This window comes from Oncorhynchus kisutch, linkage group LG17 (genome assembly GCF_002021735.2).
Source record: "Oncorhynchus kisutch isolate 150728-3 linkage group LG17, Okis_V2, whole genome shotgun sequence".
In the NCBI taxonomy this organism is placed as follows: Eukaryota; Metazoa; Chordata; class Actinopteri; order Salmoniformes; family Salmonidae; genus Oncorhynchus; species Oncorhynchus kisutch.
Window position 1 is genome coordinate 64,863,255 of NC_034190.2, and position 22,834 is coordinate 64,886,088.

The 22,834-nt window shown below is 42.5% G+C and overlaps 1 protein-coding gene and 1 long non-coding RNA gene across 2 annotated transcripts in view; one reads left to right on the forward strand and one right to left on the reverse strand.

The window, feature by feature from the left end:
• Window positions 1-10,699, reverse strand: part of LOC116354428 (uncharacterized) — a 42,872-nt gene extending 32,173 nt beyond the window's left edge. Inside the window, exon 1 of the long non-coding RNA XR_004203675.1 lies at window positions 10,619-10,699. This is a non-coding gene — a long non-coding RNA (uncharacterized LOC116354428). The remainder of the gene's footprint in view (window positions 1-10,618) is intronic.
• The window catches only part of LOC109908104 (disks large-associated protein 4), a 115,193-nt gene continuing 96,529 nt past the window's right edge, over window positions 4,171-22,834 (forward strand). Inside the window, exon 1 of the mRNA XM_031794357.1 lies at window positions 4,171-4,496. The gene's annotated coding sequence lies outside the window, so the exon portion shown is untranslated. The remainder of the gene's footprint in view (window positions 4,497-22,834) is intronic.

Below are 22,834 nucleotides of genomic sequence, written 5' to 3' on the forward strand. Positions count from 1 at the left end.
AGTTAGAGTTGAACCAGGATGTAGACATGAAGCTAGAGTTAGGGTTGAACCATGATGTGGACATGAAGCTAGGGTAAGGGTTGAACCAGGATGTGGACATGAAGCTAGGGTTAGGGTTGAACCAGGATGTGGACATGAAGCTAGGGTTAGGGTTGAACCAGGATGTGGACATGAAGCTAGGGTTAGGGTTGAACCAGGATGTGGACATGAAGCTAGGGTTAGGGTTGAACCAGGATGTGGACATGAAGCTAGGGTTAGGGTTGGAACCAGGATGTGGACATGAAGCTAGGGTTAGGTTTGAACTGGGATGTGGACATGAAGCTAGTGTTAGGGTTGAACTGGGATGTGGACATGAAGCTAGGGTTAGGGTTGAACCAGGATGTGGACATGAAGCTAGGTTTAGGGTTGAACCAGGATGTGGACATGAAGCTAGGGTTAGGGTTGAACCAGAATGTGGACATGCAGCTAGGGTTTGGGTTGAACCAGGATGTGGACATGAAACTAGGGTTAGGGTTGAACTGCGATGTGGACATGAAGCTAGGGTTAGGGTTGAACCAGGATGTGGACATGAAGCTAGGGTTAGGGTTGAACCAGGATGTGGACATGAAGCTAGTGTTAGGGTTGAACCAGGATGTGGACATGAAGCTAGGGTTAGCGTTGAACCAGGATGTGGACATGAAGCTAGGGTTAGGGTTGAACCAGGATGTGGATATGAAGCTAGGGTTAGCGTTGAACCAGGATGTGGACATGAGGCTAGGGTTAGGGTTGAACCAGGATGTGGATATGAAGCTAGGGGTAGGGTTGAACCAGGATGTTATTTTATTTTTTATTTCACCTTTATTTAACCAGGTAGGCAAGTTGAGAACAAGTTCTCATTTACAATTGCGACCTGGCCAAGATACAGCAAAGCAGTTCGACACATACAACAACACAGAGTTACACATGGAGTAAAACAAACATACAGTCAATAATACAGTATAAACAAGTCTATATACGATGTGAGCAAATTAGGTGAGATAAGGGAGGTAAAGGCAAAAAAAAGGCCATGGTGGCAAAGTAAATACAATAACAAGTAAAACACTGGAATGGTAGATTTGCAATGGAAGAATGTGCAAAGTAGAAATAAAAATAATGGGGTGCAAAGGAACAAAATAAATTAAATACAGTAGGGAAAGAGGTAGTTGTTTGGGCTAAATTATAGGTGGGCTATGTACAGGTGCAGTAATCTGTTTTATTTTTATTTTTTTATTTCACCTTTATTTAACCAGGTAGGCAGTAATCTGTGAGCTGCTCTGACAGTTGGTGCTTAAAGCTAGTGAGGGAGATAAGTGTTTCCAGTTTCAGAGTTTTTTGTAGTTCGTTCCAGTCATTGGCAGCAGAGAACTGGAAGGAGAGGCGGCCAAAGAAAGAATTGGTTTTGGGCGTGACTAAAGAGATATACCTGCTGGAGCGTGTGCTACAGGTGGGAGATGCTATGGTGACCAACGAGCTGAGATAAGGGGGGACTTTACCTAGCAGGGTCTTGTAGATGACATGGAGCCAGTGGGTTTGGCGACGAGTATGAAGCGAGGGCCCGCCAACGAGAGCGTACAGGTCGCAATGGTGGGTAGTATATGGGGCTTTGGTGACAAAACGGATTGCACTGTGATAGACTGCATCCAATTTGTTGAGTAGGGTATTGGAGGCTATTTTGTAAATGACATCGCCAAAGTCGAGGATTGGTAGGATGGTCAGTTTTACAAGGGTATGTTTGGCAGCATGAGTGAAGGATGCTTTGTTGTGAAATAGGAAGCCAATTCTAGATTTAACTTTGGATTGGAGATGTTTGATATGGGTCTGGAAGGAGAGTTTACAGTCTAACCAGACACCTAAGTATTTGTAGTTGTCCACGTATTCTAAGTCAGAGCCGTCCAGAGTAGTGATGTTGGACAGGCGGGCAGGTGCAGGTAGCGAACGTTTGAAGAGCATTCATTTAGTTTTACTTGTATTTAAGAGCAATTGGAGGCCACGGAAGGAGAGTTGTATGGCATTGAAGCTTGCCTAGAGGGTTGTTAACACAGTGTCCAAAGAAGGGCCAGAAGTATACACAATGGTGTCGTCTGCGTGGAGGTGGATCAGAGACTCACCAGCAGCAAGAGCGACCTCATTGATGTATACAGAGAAGAGAGTCGGTCCAAGAATTGAACCCTGTGGCACCCCCATAGAGACTGCCAGAGGTCCGGACAGCAGACCCTCCGATTTGACACACTGAACTCTATCAGAGAAGTAGTTGGTGAACCAGGCGAGGCAATCATTTGAGAAACCAAGGCTGTCGAGTCTGCCGATGAGGATGTGCTGATTGACAGAGTCGAAAGCCTTGGCCAGATCAATGAATGCGGCTGCACAGTGATGTTTCTTATCGATGGCGGTTAAGATATTGTTTAGGACCTTGAGCGTGGCTGAGGTGCACCCATGACCAGCTCTGAAACCAGATTGCATAGCAGAGAAGGTATGGTGAGATTCGAAATGGTCGGTAATGTTTGAACCAGGATGTGGACATGAAGCTAGGGGTAGGGTTGAACTAGGATGTGGCATGAAGCTAGGGTTAGGGTTGAATCAGGATGTGGACATGAAGCTAGGGTTAGGGTTGAACCGGGATGTGGACATGAAGCTAGGGTTAGGGTTGAACCAGAATGTGGACATGCAGCTAGGGTTAGGGTTGAACCAGGATGTGGACATGAAACTAGGGTTAGGGTTGAACTGGGATGTGGACATGAAGCTAGGGTTAGGCTTAGAGTTGAACCAGGATGTAGACATGAAGCTAGGGTTAGGGTTGAACCAGGATGTGGACATGAAGCTAGGGTTAGGGTTGAACCAGGATGTGGACATGAAGCTAGGGTTAGGGTTGAACTGGGATGTGAACATGAAGCTAGCGTTAGCGTTGAACCGGGATGTGGACATGAGGCTAGGGTAAGGGTTGAACCAGGATGTGGACATGAAGCTAGGGTTAGGGTTGAACCAGGATGTGGACATGAAGCTATGGTTAGGGTTGAACTGGGATGTGGACATGAAGCTAGGGTTAGGGTTGAACCACGATGTGGACATGAAGCTAGAGTTAGGGTTATGGTGAAACATGCTTTAGGCCTTATATGCAACAGCATACAGTATATGTGTTTTTACTCTTGTGAAAACATGAAGTATACCGTATAGAGCACCGAAGAGCACAGACTATTGCAGATGACGAAAGACCACAACTTCAAACATGGAATCAGTCACACACATACAACTCCCACCCCTGAGGCAAGCCTGCTGTTGCTCTATGAAATGGGCCACCTCATAACATAGATTGTGCAGTGGACATGGCTTTATCAGCCTCTTAAATGATAACCACGTAATCCAATCAATATTTCAGCAATGGAAGCCCTGCATCTTGCAAAGCCTATATTGGCTGCTGCTTCCAGGAGAAATGACATGCTTGCTGAGATACTGTATCTAGTATGTCATAACTTTAACTTTGGGAATTGACCAGCACACCATGCACAGTAATATGTTCTATGGATTCTAGATCAAATTGCTTAGTCAGCCAAGTGCTCCTTATTGCAATCAACTAGATGACAGTGGCTAGACCAGAGCAAAGACCATTTATGATACCTTTTAATGGTTAAGTGGCTGGAGGATGGTATTAAAGAACTAGTAGTAATAAAAAAAGAAAACATGATTGATCTTTTAGGACCTGGAATACCCAAGCCCATCTAAAATGTAGCATGATGTTTTTAGTAAAATATTTCCTCCTTTCCACATATCCCCCCTTCTCTCTCTCTCTCTCTCTCTCTCTCTCTCTCTCTCTCTCTCTCACACTTTACACACTTTACACACACCCACACGCACACGCACACACACACACACACACACACACACACACACACACACACACACACACACACACACACACACACACACACACACACACACACATGCACACATGCAGTATTTGGTTTCAACTAATATTAATTAATATTAATTAATTTAATATGTCAAATGCAGATGTCCTTGTTGTAAATGACAGTTTGCTATATATTGAGCTGATCACTATAGTAATTATTGAACTGCTCTGTTTCAGGGCCCTGTGCTGCCCACTGCCCACACCCCCGCCTCTCATCCCATGTCTCCATTGACCAAACGCCGCAGCATCACCGGCTGCCACAGAAACGCTTCTCCACTGCAAACGTGTCATGAATGAGACTCTGTGATGGGTAGTCTACCGCCGTGGGGTCCAATTTAGCCTCGTTTATCCTTCGACACGCAGGGGGACACAACAGCGGAGGACAGAAAACAATGTTCATTCCATTAGACTGAGAAGGGCTGCCAATCTAAACCTGTGCGATATTTTAGATCAGCGCAGTTTACCTACTCATCAGTCATATTGTCGATAAAAAGGACATATATTTTTGGGACATGTAATAGGATATCAAGTCTTGTGTGACCGACACCCACCGAACAGTCAAGGATGAAATAAGGTAAGCTATTGAATAATTGCCTCTATTTCTGTGTGAGGAATGTTACGAGATATGCGAATTATGTTACTATGTTGCAGTCGAGTTTACATGGATAGAGTTATAGACTGCTGGTTCTCTCATGTTCAGTTTAGTTGGCTACATTTCACATAACTTAGGCTACTTTACGCAGCATAAATTAGTAATGTATGTTACGTGTGTACAATATGTATGGCTATTTGCACATCTCTATGTGGAGTTAATTGGTATTCTAGTCAATGGAGACTTAGATGGTGAAGGTATTGATCTTTGATTTCAATGTATGGTGCTTATATATGCTATACCATCTTGTCAAACTCAAGAGCATAACCTACCAAGGGAAATCCAAATGCAGCCTGAATTTGTGTGGATATACAGTAGGGAATGTATGTGTCCTATATTGTCTACCCAGAACTTATCCGTGATGCCAGTTTGTTTGATATGTTTGAAACTTTACAGTTGTAGCTGGTCAACATGTCAACTAATCTAAAGTGCTGGCCATATTCTCAGAATAAGACTATAACATTGACTATAGCTATAACTTCCTTTAAATTACTGTCAGGTAATCCAAATCATACAAAGCAACGTGTATAGATTCAGTAATGCAGCCTGGCATCAAAGTCATAGGAACCATGCTTTACGTACAGGATTTATCAGCACCGCTAATAAATGTGATATCTACTAATGGTTTACTTACTTTAGACAGAAACGAAAGTAGGTAGGTAGGTCTGGTTGGTGCGTGTGTGTGTGTAATCCGCGACTGTCTCGGTAGCAATCCAAGGGTTTGCGTGTTCAAATCCGGTTGGGGACAACTGCAGCATTTTAGCTAATCCTGCCCCTAACATGTATTCTAAACGTGACCAAATTAATCTATTCCTGCTACGTAAATTCACCGAAACTTTTGTTTCGTTCTCCTAACCTTTTACATAAATTATCCTAACCTTTGTCATTATTTCCCCTAACTGCCAATTTAAATTTCCCCATAATTATCTTTTGTTGTTATGGCACAAAAAGAAACCTGGCCCCAGAGAAAAACATAAAACTAAACATCCACCAAAATGTATGATAGGTTTCGTCATCCAATTCATATGCTATTGTACAACCTGGTAAGAGGTATGATACAACACGTCCTATAATTCCTATGGTAATTGTACCATCGGTCTTCCATTCATAATGTAACCTAACGTAACCTAAAACATCATGCTAAATGCAATGCACAATATCTCTTTTTTTAATACCCCTCTCTGTCCTGTCCCATCTCTACTCTAATTGATGGGGTATTTGAAAAAGTGGTTCTGTTTTTATACATAACAAATCCTTGCAGTCTAACTAAATTATCTGAGGTTTGTTTCCTTTTTCTTTCATTTTTGCAAATGTAATAACACAAAAGCTTTAGTACAAATCCCAATTGTGGGTGAAACATTAACATACCATTAGAGAAAAAAATACTGTAGTCTGTATGAGATCTAACACTGCAAAGCACAGACCAATATAGAAGAACTGCAGGACAGCCTTCCCCTTGGTCAGATGGATTCCTGTCTCTACAGCATGCAATCTGGCACACTTGTCTCAGTCAGAGGCCAGGGGAAGTCAGAGCAGGGGCAGGTCGATGGAATGAGTTTGCATCCGTCGGGGTCCGGCCCGTTGTTGTTGTTGTTGTTGTCCAACCGGACTTCCAATTAAAAGCCTATTTTGTCATTGGAGGAGTGATTAATAATTCATCCGCAGCTTAATTCGGCAACAAATCATCGCCTGGCATATTGAGGGATGTCATAGTGTAGCAGCCTGGTTGTGCTCTACTCTCCTCCCAACTGCTGCTGCTGCTGCAGGCAGACCTTCAATGAGCTCTGGGCAGCTGAGAGCTGTGACAACGGTTACAAAAAGAGGGTATATTACTGGAAACTTTCAAAGTTTACCAATAAACTACCATCATTTACCAATAAACCACCAGCATTTTGGTATCTTTCAATGATTTAAAGTTATCTATCACAAGACATCTAGTGGCCCTTTTGGGTACTTCAGATAATCACAGGTGTCTGGCCCTCTGTGTGGCCTTGTCACATATAAAGTATCGTGTATGAAATAATTACATAAGATGATTTTAAAATAGAATGACAAATCTGTAGAACAATATTCTAAATATAAACCATCACCGTAGTGAATATCATTGGTGTTTAATGTGAGGGTTTCATCATGAAATATTCTTTCTATATTTTTGTATTTATTTTACTGTCAGTATGTATTTGATGTCAATATTTTGGTGTCAAACTGGTGGCAGTTGTGAAAAAGTTGCAGAGTTAATAGAAAATAATGCCATTGTTAAGATACTTTTTTCATTAATTAGGCTATTTTCTATTGAACCATATGGTTTATCTACTAGAAACTCATGGACAATATGGACACAAATATAATAAATTAATACTATATATTAATACATTTTTTAAAAAGTTATTCAATTATAAATGACCAAAGTTATGAGAGATTGCCATAGATTTTCTGTTAATTACGTAAATTACTGAAGATTCCGGTTAACTTTGGTAAATTACCGGTAGCTTTGCAACCTTAACTGTGACTGCTAATCAGAGGCCCGCTCTACGACATTTCAGAAGAACATGCTACTTAAGCATGTTTTAACCATGTGAAATGGTGTTGGCATGTTGGCAGATTATTGTTTGAATAAATTGTTGCATTGAATTCGCTATGAATAGGTCATAGCATGTCTGTATGTCAGACCTTTAAAAAAAAAGAGGCTAGCTAAATTACTTTAACATAAATTACAATTGTGCTGAAAATTTTCCTTTTGTCTTTCATTCAAATGTTATACCTGCAGGTTCCGGCGAACAGTACAAGCTCCCACCACCATACACATACTACATTCCTGTATGTTGAGGAGCCTCTCTGGAGGTTTGATGGCTTCTACTCCATCACGCTGAAGTGACACTAATTAAATCATCCTTCTCTGCTGAATGTTCTCTCTCTGCTTAGTCACTGTGGTGCCAGTGTTCTATCTGCTGCCAGGGAGTTACCAGCAATGATGTCACTGCTAGTGGCCTTTAAGGGAACTGGAGCTGGCTTACATCCAGAATAGTGGGTGTTCTCCAGGTAGTTGTCATAGTCAGGATGAGTAGAGCGATACACAGCCATTTCATACAGTATCATGTATCACTGACCACTATGACATGATTATAGGGACCAACGTTGCATTAGCAATTGCTCTAAGTGACAATATTTTCTTCTGTGATATGAGATCCATGACCTTGGGTTTGACCTCTCTCTCTCTCTCTCCCTTTTGTGGACTATTCATTGTGAGATGCATTTAATCAGGTTTCATGAGCCTCAATGACACTTGTGACTGGGGAATAGGCCATTATGTAGAAATGTCAAGACAACTAAAAGCAAGGAAGGATGCTGTTGCCATGAAATGTTGATGTACCAGGATTTCGTCATATTCGAAGAGAACAGAGAAAAACATTTCTGCAAGGTGTTATTGATATCAATATTCCAAGATGAACAGTCTAGTAAAGTCAGTCAATGAAAAACAATTGTAAATGATTATTTACAGCAAGCAAATGATGCATGATAAGATAGCTTGACTGATCTATGTTCCACTATGCTGCTCATGGGGGGAACTGAATATGAATGATAGAACAGACACTGTCTCTGAGCCCAGTCTCCAATGACCAAGGCCTTTCATAACCCTGTTACTGTCTTCTCTCTCTGTGACATCATCATGGAGACTCCCAAGAGAGGAACTGTTACTGCTAAACTGCTGGGCAACCTAACTGTATCATGACGGGAGACAGAGCAATGATGTCACTATGCATTTCACCTTGAGCTGTATGTAGTCACCCAATAGATGGTACTTGGTCATCTTGCCCCATCTCTTCTCATCTCTTCTCTACTCTTCTCATCTCTTCTCTACTCTTCTCTTCTTTGTCCTATAACCAAGGCTATTACATATGTATAAGCGACTAGAATTATTCTGACCTTTTAAGTAAAAACAGATGTTATATGCAGCATATACTGCGTAAACCTCATAAATTCGAGCACCGAATTCGTTCACATTCATTTGAATCCTTTTTTGTATTCTTTTCCACTCCCTAGCTACCTATCTGACTGCTCTCAGCAGTACAGTACACCATGTAGTGGGTGTAGGTCAGCTGGTGGTACACTGCAAGGCAATTACATTACAGAGCCTCTCTCCACCAGCCAGCCTCATGTGTCACTGGCTACACTACTCTGTGACTACACTGTGTTGGAGTGCACCGTGGTAACCATGTTGTGGGACACTCCTGTGGACATAGAGAGCCAAATTGCCTGTGCTGTTATGCACACTGAAGCGTGAAGCTCACTTTGTCAAAAACCCTTGCTAGCTTGTCGTGTCGTGGCGCCACCACAATTCGTACATTTTTGGGTCCATTTGTAAAAATAAAATTACATGAAAATCAAAGTGCCTAAATGTGTCTGTCTCATCTACTGTGCCCAGTACACATGCAGCTCAGTGACCCTGTATAATCGAATGTATTCATAGTAAATAACAAAATATATTCAGCAAGGAAGGAAACGACGGCCTTCCAAGCGGTGCAGTGGTCTAAAGGCACTAGAGATTCTGGGTTCGAATCCAGGCTCTGTCGCAGCCGGCCGTGCCACTAGAGATTCTGGGTTCGAGTCCAGGCTCTGTCGCAGCCGGCCGTGCCACTAGAGATTCTGGGTTCGAGTCCAGGCTCTGTCGCATAGACCCATTAGAGCGACGCACAATAGGCTCAGCATCGTCCAGCTTAGTGGAAGGATTGGCCGGCAGGGATGTCTTTGTTCCATCGCGCACTAGTGACTCCTGTGGCGGGCTGGGCGCAGTGCACACTTACACGGTCGCCAGGTGTACAGACGCACATTGGTGCGTCTGGCTTCCGAGTTAAGTGGGCATTGTGTCAAGAAGCCGTGTGGCTTGATTGGGTTGTGTTTCGAGGACGCACGGCTCTCGACCATCGCCTCTCCCTAGTCCGTACGGGAGTTGCAGTGATGAGACAAGACTGTAACTACCAATTGGATACCATGAAATTGGGGAGAAAAGGGGTAGAAGGAAGGAGAGGACATACTGAAATGTCTTCATGGGGTTTTGTTGTGTCGAATTTTGTCCTTGAGTGGGGGTGTATTTTTACTCTTGACCAATAGCTTATTTTCATATCTGTTTTCTTCTCCATAGAAACAAGGCTTGGATGAGAGGCAGATTGAGAGGACATAGAGAGGAGATCAGTGAGAGGAAGATGGATAAAAGCTCCCTGTTGACGAGCATGTATTAGGCTTCTGTATGCCCCACAGTGTGGAGGCAGGAGCAGATGATGACCACGTGTGTCAGTGTTAACTCGGTGTCCCACTAAATTAGATTAAGTGGATTTCAATCACTTGATTTCATGGATTTGTTTGAGTCGATATCCATGTGGAAAATTCAATTTACTGCACACCAGATGTCACAAAACCTTGGTCATGATAAACATACTTGTGGTTTGCTCCTTTAGGTTCAGTAAGAATGTCTCTTTCCTGCCCTTGCCCTGTGCCATCCCTCTCTCAAATCTATTGATCTAGAGGACTTGAAAGCGTCCTATAAAATGTTGTCATTGTCTTGGGGAGGAGCGTCTCATTTCCTCTGAGATATGACTACCTTTTTAATGTCCCTTTCCATACATCCCATATTAGTACTGATGAAGTGGAAGGAAGAGGTGGTTAATTGCAGGCTGCTGGCTCTATTGACACTGTAGCATCCTGTCCCTGTGCTGTTCTCTGCTGAGTCAATGACAGCTCCTGCTAGCAGATTAGTGGATTGTACAACAATCCTCTTGTCCCTCAGCAAACCGTTCTCTCTCCATTGTTCTCTCTCTCATCCTCTCAAGTCTCAACAGTCTGTTCACTGCGTCAAAGAAAGCAAGAAGGGCAGAAAAAATAGGATCTAAATACAGTGTGCTCATTTAGACAGCTCTTGACGACTATAAGTGGTGTTCTAAAGAAACTCTCTACCTCTGGTTACCTCCATTCGGCCCCTCTTTATTCATAGCTTCTATTTCTTACATTTTCTACCTTGTCTAAATGTTGGAAATAGCTGTTTTCCGTACCTGATGGACTTTGTGTTAGCTGTTTTCTCCCCACGGGTGTAGTGTCTGTCTGTCTCCAGTATGTCCTTGCTCCCTCCCCACTCTCACTGAAAGGATCCTCTGACACAGATTTGCATGTTAAGTTAAACGTCGCTCACAAGGGACGATTAATCAGCAACACAGCAATTAATGAGTCTTTGTCCCTGGGTGATTCATTTACATCTCCTGCGTCCAACACAGGGAATATGCTGGACGGGCTGTTTGTTCCATTTAGTGAGCTTTTTCTGGCATTCTGTAATATTTACTCAACTTTGAGGAGAAAAATTGTCAGTAATTGTGGCATGAGTAGTGGTGCAATTAAATCATAAAATGTAGCTTCATGCAGGCTGTTTTTTTTTTCTTTCTGAAAATGAAACAGTCAGTTATTTGTGCCCTGGTTCTGGAAAATGTCTTACCCTGTTGTAGTTAACTTAAAATCAGCCATAACAGAAAGCCTGCAAGCTAAATCATATACAGTTACAGCAATGTGAAGGAAATAAAAAGACTCAGAGAGAAAACCCTCCAAGCAGTTAATTACATTAGTAAGAAGATAAGTTGTTTGTCAGGAAGAGGAGGCGGTGATGGTGGGAGAAAAATGAATGTACAGTATACAGTACTGCAGGGCTGTACGCTACATTCAATGCAGAGAGAGTTACTTTGTTGTGTAACTACAAAGATAATTTATGTTATTCTCTTTGCCGTTTCAGGGGCATTGCTTGGTGATTTAGTGTCTGTGGGTGTTCAGCATATAAAATGTATTTGATGAACGCTGAGACACACACACTCACATATGCACTCACGCACACACAAAGTAACATAACTCACTTGATTTAAATGTTGTTGTTTTTTACATTTTGACACCCACTAACAGACCTTATTACCTTATTAGATCCATTACCCCTATGGATGGATGTTTCCTTAGGAAGAGGGAAGATTATGTAGAAGTAAGAGACATATGTTCTCCTAACATACTTCTGTGAGATGTCTTCTGTTTGTTATAGAATCATTTCCCGCTCAGTAGCCACTGCTCAAGCAGCAAGAAGGTCATCTTCAGAAATTTGCAAGCAGAAGCCACCAAGTTAGTTCTCTCATTTTGTTTGGCAACAATATGAGAGCAGTGTGTCAAGGGGAGTCAATGGGGAATCAAGGGGAATCAAGGGGAATGTGATTTGTGAATGTGATGTGTGATGACCTACCTACACATAAATGCAACCACAAGCAAAATCTTTTGGGATTATTCCTCCATGCGAATGCCAGGGAAATGTATTATTTCACAATTATTTCATGCTTCATTTAAAAGAATTGGCTTGAGCTATTTGTCATCTGAGATAGTACTCTGTAGGTGTTTCATCACAGAAATACTTTTTACAGACAGGGTCTAGAACATATTGAACGTCAGTGAGCAGAGATGAGTCCTCTGTAGTCAGATTAACACTGCAGGATGCCAACCTTGTGACTCCATTCTCAGATTACACCAGATTGTGTAACATCAGAGCCCTGGTGCCAAGCAGGGCTTGCTAGACTACAGGCTTGCTAGACTACAGTACAGTCAGGACTAGTGCAATTATTAATTGGAAGATTGGTTTCCACGACCATTCTTTATGTTGGTTGCCTATTTAACTGACATATAGCCTAATCTATTATTGGTTCTACTGATAACATATTAAATGTTACAATAATTATAAAACAGAGATCACTTTAAGTACCTTCTAGGGAACATTGGTATGGTTTCTCTTTCATTTTCTCTTCTTATCCCTAATCCCAAAGTCCATCAGACTGGAAGTGCTTTACACAGATTCCCAGTGTAATTCAAAATGCAAGGGATGCCTATGTTACTCACACACAGCCCACATCTGGGACTAATAGGAAAAATACTCATTATCTCAAGACCATACATTTTGCAGATAGGATCTTATAGTGCAGAGTCCTTGATTTTTCATATCATAGGTTCTGGTCCTCTTTTGCAAATACTTAGATTTTTTTCACCCCTTTTTCAGAAGAATAGCCATCACTTAAGCTCTTAATGGTAAAAACAAAGAAATACATTTGCCTTAGAGCATGTTTAAAGCCCATTGGATAGGCCTTGCTGTTTTTGTCTTGTTCTATATCAAAATGAAAACCTCCAGAAAATAGTATTTCACAAAAATTACAAACTTACCACATTTTATTGATAACTAGTAGTAGTTTACTGACTTTGGGTGTCAGAGACCATAACAATATATCTGTTTACTCATCCAGAGCTAAACTTGAGCAATGTTGCTAGTTCTCCATAGGGAATAGTATATTTGTCATGTTAGTGAACTATCGCCTTAACAAATGAACTGTCACGTATAGTAAGGACTTCTCATGAAAATGTTCCCGGTGCATTTACATCTCAACAGTTTTATGCGCCCTTGATTCATGACATTTTTAGAGTTATACATTGCATTCGGAAAGTATTCAGACCCCTTATTCTATAGCCTCGAGTCTTCTTGGGTATGACGCTAGAAGCTTGGCACACATGTATTTGGAGAGTTTCTCCCATTCTTCTCTGCAGATCTTCTCAAGCTCTGTCAGTTTGGATGGGGAGCGTTGCTGAACAGCTATTTTCAGATATTTCCAGAGATGTTCGATCGAGTTCAAGCCCGGGCTCTGGCCGGACCACTCAAGGACATTCAGAGACTTGTCCCGAAGCCACTCCTGCATTGTCTTGGCTGAGTGCTTAGGGTCGTTGTCCTGTTGGAAGGTAAACTTTTGCCCCAGTTTGAGGTCCTGCACTCTGGAGCAGTTTTTCATCAAGGATTTCTCTGTACTTGTCCCTGCCGCTGAAAAACATCCCCACAGCATGATGCTGCCACCACCACACTTCACCGTAGGGATGGTGTCAGGTTTCCTCCAGACATGGCGCTTGGTATTCAGGCCAAAGAGTTCAATCTTGGTTTCATCAGACCAGAGAATATGGTTTCTCATGGTCTAAGAGTCTTTAGGTGACTTTTGGCAAACTCCAAGCGGGCTGCCATGGGCCTTTTACTGAGTAGTGACTTCCGTCTGACCACTCTACCATAAAGGCCTGATTGGTAGAGTGCTGCAGAGATGGATGTCCTTCTGGAAAGTTCTCCCATCTCCACAGAGGAACTCTGAAGCTCTGTCAGAGTGACCATTGGGTTCTTGGTCTCCTCCCTGACCAAGGCTCTTCTTTCCTAATTGCTCAGTTTGGCCGGACGGCCAGCTCTTGGAAGAGTCTTGGTGATTTCAAGCTTCTTCCATTTAATAAATAATGATGGATGCCACTGTGTTCTTGGGGACCTTCAATGCCACAGAAATGTTTTGGTACCCTTCCCCAGATCTGTGCCTTGACACAATACTGTCTCGGAGCTCTGCAGACAATTCCTTCGGCCTCATGGCTTGGTTTTTGCTCTGACATGTACTGTCAACTGTGTAGATTGCTGAGGATTTTTAATGTATTCAATCCATTTTAGAATAAGGCTGTAACGTAACAAAATGTGGGAAAAGCCAAGGGGTCTGAATACTTTCCGATGGCACTGTATGTGTGATACTCTGGGAGACTGGGAGATGATATTCAGAGGCTGTCACTGATGCTGCCTCTCTGAATGTCTTGCTGCTTGAGAATGCAAAGGCAGAGGAAAGTCAATGACATGCTCACACTGCAGCCAAGTATAGGATAGGATATACAGTACTTCTATAAGTGCTTTGTGAATACCTACTATGGTGTTTAGCAATGTTCCCTCTAAACTGCACGTATGGGCGGGCGCGCAGTTGCCCTGAAACTGCCGCGCAGCTCCAACCCAGGACTGCGCAGAAGAAATATCAGACATAGAGAAGCACCAGATAGAACTTCATCCAGCTTTGTAGAGTTTACCCTGTTAGTTAACACTATCACCGTTTCCCTTTACTGTGGCAATTGTGATCGAATCAATGCAATATTAGCCACTTTCAATGCAACATACCGAAACAAAAGGAACGTTTTGTTGTTGGTAGAACTAATCGGAGTAGGATTCTATTGCATGCGGCATTACCAATCAGAGCTGCAGTCGGCCTATATGCAAGTAGACCATTGCCATATATGGATCTGAGCCGTTTACTTTGAACTGGACCGCACGAGCGGTCCAGCAAATATCCATAGTAGCCTACTGGGCCATTGTTAAAACTGTAAATTAAAGCGGATACTGCCTCAGTGTTTTTTTTTATTTACGTTTTATTTAACTAGGCAAGTCAGTTAAGAACAGGCAAGTGTTAACGCACAGTAAACGCACGCTGGAAATTGCATAGAATTTTCACAACGTTCAAGTTTGCACTCCGCAGACCTGAAATGTTCTCAGTGCCTATAAAAATTATAGGGAACATTGGTGTTTAGTTTCCTTTTTTAAATATAAGAATCGTGCCACAGGGGTAGATCGGGAGAGTGTGCCAAGTACAGTTGATACTGGCCCATCTTTTTCAGACCCTTTGGGTCAAGAGTAACACTTAGCCAATGACAATGGCTGCTAGGAGTGGTGAGTGTGTGGCACCGTCATAGATGTTGTGTCTAAGTAACGGTCAGGCAATTTCATGAAGAGAATCGGTGTGTGTATGTACAACATGTCTCTCAGAACTTCTAACACTAGCAGTCACAATCGCTTTGTGTCCATCCCGTTGTGACCTTGATATAAAACGTCTTACAATCTCCCCTTTGGGCATTCTCCAAATCCATGCAGCTGTTTTTCAATTGGTGTTTTCTTCTTCTTTCTCCCCTCATCCTCAGGACTCAGGGTCTCTCTCTCTGCAGCTCCTCCTGTGGATTGGATCATTGCAGTAGCTTTCAGTTGCGGCCAAAGTGTATTTTATATAAGAAGATCATAATACAAAATACATAGCCTACAGAATTATTACTGTAGGCCATGACTAACATGGATTTCTTATCATTTAAACAATACAATTCTGAAGAAGTTAAGTGATGCTATTTGATAACTATGGCTCATATGAATAGACTGCAATATTTATATGCACATTTATCGCACTGAAGAAGAACAAAAACATTTTACTCACACAATACATGAATCATGTAGATTGTTGCATTTAGTAGCACTTACAAAGTCTCCCTGGGGATACTCCGAAATGTTTCTCTCTATTCTCCTCTCAGTTATCTCTGAGGTTGTTATCACTGTAATATGCTGTGAGAATGCCCCATTGGGAGCTGAAAAATAGTATGAAAGGCCTCTCTCTGATCACATACACAGACAGTTCTGTTTGTGAAAAGATATTCTCCTTCCTGGAGGCTGTTTGAATTTTGGTCAACAACAGTGGGTTTTTCTTTACTAATCCCTGAGGTTGAAATGGTCATCAAATTAAGCCGATATATACAATCACAGCCCTAGCATAGCTCACAGCCAGCCTTCTTTTATCTAGTCTAAGCATTCAGAGGTATTTCCATTAAAATATGGTCCTATCTTCACACTCATAATGTTAATGATGGCAGTAGTGCATATAATTGTTTCCCCTACTTTTATGATATGCTACTGTACATTCATTGTACCTTTATTGTAAATTTACTAGCAAACACACACACACAGTATTGAAACACAAAGAATCACGCAAAGTCATAGAAGGCATACTTAATCACGCACAAGCAACTGAACAACTCATCTGAACAACTCATAGGATTGCTCAGTCATTATCATTTAGCACCACTGCATAGACAGAAATTGTATGGAGATAGGATGGAAAAAGCTGTAGAATACATAACTTACAGGTGAAAACCACAAATGAATTTAAGAAATTATGCTATTCCCCATTCATTAGCATGAGGTGACTGTACCCTGTGGGATTTAAAGTGAAGAGCATGATATAATACACTAACTCATCCATCCTAGTTCTATACTGCGGCAATATTAGCAACCACACACACACACACACCGCGAGGCTGTCAATTGAGCTGTCTTGCAACATCTTGTCTCGTCCTCATGTGTCCTCATCAGACCTCTTGTGTTGTGACTTTAGCCTGAGGTCAGTGTGAGTTTTGTCTGTTTGACAAAACTCCAGACCCAGCCGTCCTCCGGGGTTAGATGTCCTTGTTTGCTTACCGAAGCACTACACTTTTATTGTAAACAGAAACACAGCTGTTGCATAATTCACAGCTGCTCCCTCCTTAAGACAGGCAGGTAATGGGGCAGCACAATGGGGCTCTCGCTCCACTGGAGACCGGGGGGTAGATTGATAGTTTGGGTTGGCGCAGGCAGTGTAAAGGTGCACCGTCTACACACCCACCCCATGCAAGTGTCCCCAACTGGATGTCCTTTTGTGGCTGGAGCTATTGTACAATGTGGCTTTCTGCTATGTGATAAAATTTATAAAAATCATCCCAGACTCTGATGCATAGGTCTTTTTTTACCTGGGGAAGGCACAGACTGGAATCGGGAGTTGACATTAATAATTGAACCAAGTCGATCAGTGGCTGCCTCCCTGCATGGAAAGCATCTGTCTGTCATCATAAGGCAATGCTGCGCCTTATTAAACCGTTGGGGGATGCAATGAATTTCATCTGGAGGTTTTCAAGGGCTCTCGAAGGTTGCTGACTGACTCAACTATTTGCATTTCTCACTCATGCACATGCGCGCACACACACACTCACACACACACAATCTGATAATTACTCAACTGCCCAAATGAAGACATAATCAGTTATGTCAGTCCCAGTCACTCAGGATATTGTCATTAAGGTTCTGGCGTAAGCTCTATGAGGATCCACTATCGAACACATCCACTGTGGATCTCTGGATCAGTGTGAACATCAATGAGGTTTAGGGGCGTGCTTTTACAAAAGCTCGGAGCACAGTAGTAGATCTATGGAAATGTGTCAGTACAGTGGTTCAAGGAACTGATAGAGGTACCAGAGCAAATAGCTTTTATTGAATGGGTATGCGAGGGGGATTCCATTGTAAGATAATAGCTTTCTTTCTCGTAGAGATGTGTTTGTCTCTGCTGTCATCGCGCCCTGCATGCTACAGTACGTGGTCGGTTACTGACTGCCTAATGTGTAGTCTCATTAGTATGGGTGTCAATGCCTGTCCTCTCCTTCAGCTGAACCTGCCTGCCATGCCAGACCCTGTTACTGTAATGGATCTGCTGTAGCTGCTGCCGCATTGTCCCCAGATGGCTGGAGCACAGATCCCCTGTTTGTCATTTCCCAAGGATACTGTATGAGCATGTGTTTGTGTGTGTGTGTGTCTGTGTATGTATGTGTGTGTGTGTGTTTGTGTGTGCATGTGTGTGTGTGTGTCTGTGTATGTATGTGTGTGTGTTTGTGTGTGCATGTGTGTGGGGTCTTTTATACTCGCATGCTTCCATGCATGTGTGCTTGTCCGTGCGTGTGTCAACTCAAATCAAATTGTATTCGTCACACGCTTCATAGACAACAGGTGTAGACTAACAATGAAGTGCTTAATTACAGGTCATTTTCCAACAATGCAGAGTTATAGATAAGATTATAAAAATATATAATAATTGAAATAGTGGCATAGACACACAGAGCTACAACATGGTATATCATACACTACAGTGCCTTGCGAAAGTATTCGGCCCCCTTGAACTTTGTGACCTTTTGCCACATTTCAGGCTTCAAACATAAAGATATAAAACTCTATTTTTTTGTGAAGAATCAACAACAAGTGGGACACAATCATGACGTGGAACGACATTTATTGGATATTTCAAACTTTTTTAACAAATCAAAAACTGAAAAATTGGGCGTGCAAAATTATTCAGCCCCCTTAAGTTAATACTTTGTAGCGCCACCTTTTGCTGCGATTACAGCTGTAAGTCGCTTGGGGTATGTCTCCATCAGTTTTGCACATCGAGAGACTGACATTTTTTCCCATTCCTCCTTGCAAAACAGCTCGAGCTCAGTGAGGATGGATGGAGAGCATTTGTGAACAGCAGTTTTCAGTTCTTTCCACAGATTCTCGATTGGATTCAGGTCTGGACTTTGACTTGGCCATTCTAACACCTGGATATGTTTATTTTTGAACCATTCCATTGTAGATTTTGCTTTATGTTTTGGATCATTGTCTTGTTGGAAGACAAATCTCCTTCCCAGTCTCAGGTCTTTTGCAGACTCCATCAGGTTTTCTTCCAGAATGGTCCTGTATTTGGCTCCATCCATCTTCCCATCAATTTTAACCATCTTCCCTGTCCCTGCTGAAGAAAAGCAGGCCCAAACCATGATGCTGCCACCACCATGTTTGACAGTGGGGATGGTGTGTTCAGGGTGATGAGCTGTGTTGCTTTTATGCCAAACATAACGTTTTGCATTGTTGCCAAAAAGTTCAATTTTGATTTCATCTGACCAGAGCACCTTCTTCCACATGTTTGATGTGTCTCCCAGGTGGCTTGTGGCAAACTTTAAACGACACTTTTTATGGATATCTTTAAGAAATGGCTTTCTTCTTGCCACTCTTCCATAAAGGCCAGATTTGTGCAATATACGACCGATTGTTGTCCTATGGACAGAGTCTCCCACCTCAGCTGTAGATCTCTGCAGTTCATCCAGAGTGATCATGGGCCTCTTGGCTGCATCTCTGATCAGTCTTCTCCTTGTATGAGCTGAAAGTTTAGAGGGACGGCCAGGTCTTGGTAGATTTGCAGTGGTCTGATACTCCTTCCATTTCAATATTATCGCTTGCACAGTGCTCCTTGGGATGTTTAAAGCTTGGGAAATCTTTTTGTATCCAAAACCGGCTTTAAACTTCTTCACAACAGTATATCGGACCTGCCTGGTGTGTTCCTTGTTCTTCATGATGCTCTCTGCGCTTTTAACGGACCTCTGAGACTATCACAGTGCAGGTGCATTTATACGGAGACTTGATTACACACAGGTGGATTGTATTTATCATCATTAGTCATTTAGGTCAACATTGGATCATTCAGAGATCCTCACTGAACTTCTGGAGAGAGTTTGCTGCACTGAAAGTAAAGGGGCTGAATAATTTTGCACGCCCAATTTTTTAGTTTTTGATTTGTTAAAAAAGTTTGAAATATCCAATAAATGTTGTTCCACTTCATGATTGTATCCCACTTGTTGTTGATTCTTCACAAAAAAATACAGTTTTATATCTTTATGTTTGAAGCCTGAAATGTGGCAAAAGGTCGCAAAGTTCAAGGGGGCCGAATACTTTCGCAAGGCACTGTATATTTGAGAAACAATGGGAAAGTAATTCTGCTTTGAAAGTTGATAATGTGACGAACCTCCCACTCTGTCTGCCATATTCTTTCTATTTGCGCTTGTTTTCCTTATTAGTATGTCGGCGGGCGGAGCTGGGAGTGTCATCAGAGACGTCGGACACACCCGGGCCCGGGTTTGTCCGGGGATAAATACACCTCTTCCCCATTCAGTGAGGAGACTCTCCATGCAGACACACTTATAGATTTTGGTTGTGGCATTTTTGTGGCTGTTTGTTTGCTTTGACAGCTTTCAACACCCCTCATTCTCACATGTATGCACGCAAACACTCACTTACACTACTGACTACACACACCATTGTTAATTGTGTTTAGTTTACTTCAGCTAATAAATATATTTGTTATTCCTTATCTCCACATTGTCTCCCTTTTTGTTACGAACTTCGAGGCGGTTCGTGACAAGTGGGGGCTCGTCCAGGATCTTGTGTTTGGGAGTAAACGTGGAGTTAATGTTAAACTCTGTAGGTGCTTTGTTTGCATCTTTTGTTACAGCTTTTTTTGAGTTGTAATGTTTGGGACCCAGTATTGGTTACCTTTGCTGGTAAATTTGCCACTGCGGTGGATAGTTGGTTATGTGCTGCATTGGAGAGAGTACATTGGTTTGTTTCCAGGCCCCTGCCCAGGCTGGAGACTCTTGCTCTACTCGCTGTTGGGACATCGGTCTGAGGAGGTGAGTACAATCGTCTGTGCACCTCAGTGGGAGATTTGGGTAAGGTAGTGAAACTTACGACCCAGAGCCTTTCTTTTTCCCCTGTTGGGCTTAGCAATGTGCTTCACTTTGGAATACATTGGGCATGGTTGTTTTGTTTGTTTGTTTTTGTGTGGTGTCTGTGGACAGAGCAGTTGTCTCAGGGGCACATCCGTGGCTTGGGGGAATCTGCCACTGTGCTGGGTGGTTTATTTCCTTGCCAGCGGGCTATAGTGCGTAATTACCCACCGCAAATCCACACAAAGACTAGGGTTGAGTTATTGTAGGTTTTGGTGAAGCTCCATATATCTCATCACTCTTCTGTGGTGCCCAGTGTGATTGTAATTTATTTTGTTGTGGTCCGGTATGGTGTGCTCAGCAGAGGGGAAGAGCGAGATTTTTTGTTGTTGTATTTACTTGTGACTATGGTGTCTGATGTAGACTAGTTAATTCGCTTTCCATCAGAGGAACTGTTAGAATTATCTACTAAAGAACAGCTGTTGAAGATCGCTGAACACTACAAGATTGAAATTAGTGATAAACATCAACTTATTTTAGGCTGATCTTGAAAGCCAATCTCATGGAGAGTGGTATTCTTGAAGTTACTACTGGGGCAGCCTCTTCTGAGGACTCGCCATCTCCCTGTTTTGTTACAATGGCCGCCCCATCTGTTAGGCCTAGTGGTCTGTCTTTTGAAAGACATAGAACTGCTTCTGTTACAACTAGAGCATGATTGTGTAAAGTATGACAATGAATTGGCATTTAAACAGGATTTGGAGCATGCAAAAATCAAGTTGCAACAAGAGGTTGCAGTTGGTTAGGGAAGGAAAGCTCTCAGGGGAGTTTGTCCTGGGAAGGTGACCCAGAGTTACCTAGGGGTAGCTCCTCTCTCGGTCGTACCCCGGACTCATTTGATATTGTTGGAAAATTACCTATGTTGTCAAAATGTAGTGAGAAGGACCCTGAGATGTTCTTTACGTTGGAGCTTGTTGCTGACGCGCTCGCTCGTGGGCCCTGTTCCTTAATATCTACGTGACTGACCATTGTTTATTTTGTTTGGTATTGTACTGTTCTGTCGCTCCTGTCTGTTCTCTTCTGGTCTCATTTTTTTCTTTCCTCTGAAAGGTTACTTCCTGTGCGCAAAGGTTGCTGAGGTCTGGGGAGGACGAGGTTGGGTGGGGAAAGCGGAAATGTGAACACATACCCCCTTATGAATTTGGGATGCAGGCTGAGGCAATTTGGGACACAGGCTGGGTCAATTACTAGGATCCATGGCAGTATTTTGTTTGTGTGACTGGTATGGTGTTGGTCCACAGTTTTATTGGGGGGGGGACGACACTCCCACTCTGTCTGCCGTATTTCTTTTTGATCTAGTTTGCCTTAATAGGATGTCGGCGGGCGGAACTGGGAGGGTCGTCAGCGACATGGGACACACCTAGGCCCGGGTGTGTCCCGGGATAAATTAACCTCTTCCCCATTCATTGAGGAGACTCTCTCCATGCAGACACTTATAGATTTTGGTTGTGGCATTTTTGTGGCTGTTTGTTTGCTTTGGCACCTTTCAACACCCCTCATTCTCACATTTATGCACGCAAACACTCACTTACACTGCTGACTACACACACCATTGTTAATTGTATTTAGTTTACTTCAGTTAATAAATACATTTTGTTATTCCTTATCTCCACGTTGTCTCCCTTTTTGTTTTAGGAGCTTCAAGTTTGTGACAAACTTGTAACCTCACTTTTGAGAAAATGGCCTTTGAATGTTTTGGTACCTACTGGAGAGCTCTTTGTCTACACCATTCAGCATTGTTCAAACCCTTTTAAGCTTTAACACCCACCCAAACTCTGACCATTTTACTCACCCTAGCAGAACTGGTTAGGCTGTTTTCATGTTATCCAGAGCGTTGGTGACTAACTGTGCTGCTGGCAACAATTTAATTATGCTTTTTTTGAAGGCATTTTACTGACACCTGCCATATTCAACGGGTGTTGAGCATTCGTAAATTCATCAGTTATTCTGCGCTCTGGCACACTGACGAGAGTGCTCTGAAATCGGAGTAGATGGCCAGACTGAAATTATGAACGCACCGGAAATGGTTACTTGCATAGTGGAGTCTTTTTGTTAAGACATGTAGCTGGCTAGCTAAACAATGAACCATAATCCCAACTCATGACGTTACTACCCTGAATGAATCTGCAGGTAGCTAACCAACCAGGTTCAATGTTAGCTAGCTAACAGGCTATAACTAGCAGAGCAAATGGCTGCGATACAAATGATAAGATCATATACTT